The sequence below is a fragment of the Tupaia chinensis genome, unplaced genomic scaffold (assembly GCF_000334495.1).
Source record: "Tupaia chinensis unplaced genomic scaffold, TupChi_1.0 Scaffold000231_1, whole genome shotgun sequence".
Classification (NCBI taxonomy): Eukaryota; Metazoa; Chordata; class Mammalia; order Scandentia; family Tupaiidae; genus Tupaia; species Tupaia belangeri.
Genome location: NW_006159706.1, coordinates 362,003 through 363,749, shown reverse-complemented (window position 1 = coordinate 363,749; position 1,747 = coordinate 362,003).

Below are 1,747 nucleotides of genomic sequence, written 5' to 3'. Positions count from 1 at the left end.
GAGAAATCACCCCCCAGGGGGGATGGTCATGCCACAATCCCTTCTCCTCCATTCTCCTCTCGAGATCTTGGGCACGCACGCACACTCGCCCGGCGTGAGTTCTAAGCCACCGGGTCTGGGACGCGAACCGCGGTCGACTACGTGGGAATCCAGCGACATAGCCATTACGCTAACTGCTGGTTCCCCCGAGCACATATTTTCTTTAAAGAAGTATTTTATTCAATTTTATACATTGTCATTGTTTTATTTGATGTTTTTGAAGTTGACCAGAGAGAGACAGAGAAGGAAAGTAAGAAAGCAAGCTGCCAGGTCCGAGACTTGAACCGTAGTCGGCCACATGGGAGTCCAGCCGCCTTAATCACCATGCCACCTGCTGGCCCCAAGCTCATATTTATTTATTTGGGGTTTTGCCATAGAGCCCTTGCACTCACAGGAGAGACACAGAGAAAGGGAAAGTGAGAAATCTCCCCCCAGGGCAGATGGTTACACCCCAATCCCTTCTCCACTTTCCTCTCAGTATTTTTGGTACCCACACATATGCCCGATGTATTTCGATCTGCTGCGTCCAGAACTCAAACTGCAATCAGAGATGTGGGAATCCAGTGCCTTAATCACCACACCACCTGCTGGGTCTCACATATACATTTTTATTATTTATTTATTTATTTATTTATTTATTTATGGAGAGCTCCATTTTTTATATAGGGCATGTGTGCTCACCAGAAAGACAGAGAGAAACAGATAGAAAGTGAGAAATCACCCCCCAGGAGGGATGGCCATGCCGCAATCCCTTCTCCTCCATTCTCCTCTTGGGATCTTGGGCACGCATGCATATCCAGTGTGAGGTTAAGCCACCAGGTCCAGGACTCAAATCGTGGTCGACTACATGGGAGTCCAGCGACATAGCCATTACGCCAACTGCTGGCCCCACATATTTTTTTAAAAAAAGAACAGGAGATGTGAACGAGCAGTTACATATTTTTGTAACAATTGGGAAGTAATCTTACTTGACAAAGCATAACAGAATAAACAGATTAAAACATGCTTCATTGTTGTTCTTACCGGAATAGTGTTAAGAAATACACATGAATCAAATATAGCCTAAGGAGGGACCGCAGATGGTATAATGGTTATGCTGCTGGACTGCTGTGTAGTCCACTGCCGTTTGAGTCCCGGACCCAGCGGCTTCAAACACTAGGTATATGTGTGTGCATGCACAAAATCCTGAGAGGAGAATGGAGGAGAAGGGACTGTGGTGTGGCCATCTCCCCTGGGGGGTGATTTTTTGTTTTCTGTCTCTCTGTCTCTGTCTCTCCAGTGAGCACACAAACCGTACAGTAAAAATCTTTCTCTAAAAAAATTAATTATATGTATAATTAAGTCATAATAAAAAATAATAGCTGCCAGCCCATAGCCTAGTGGTTAAGGGAACTAGATTCCGTGTGGCCAACCATGGTTCGAGTCCTAGTCCAGCAGCTTGAGAGACATGTTGGGCATGTGCTACGCATGCTCCAAGTCCTGACAGGATAGAGAAATGGAGAAGGGATTGCTGTGAGACCATGCCCCACTAGGAGGGTGCTTTCTCCCTCTCTCTGTCTCTCTCTGATCAGCACATCCACCCTCTGTCAATTAAAATTTAAATTTAAATTAAAAAAAGGAGAGTGTGGGGCAGCCAGTTGGCATGATGGTTGGGAGTGCTGAATTCCCACATGGCCGACTACAGTTCAAATCCCGGACCTGGTGGCTT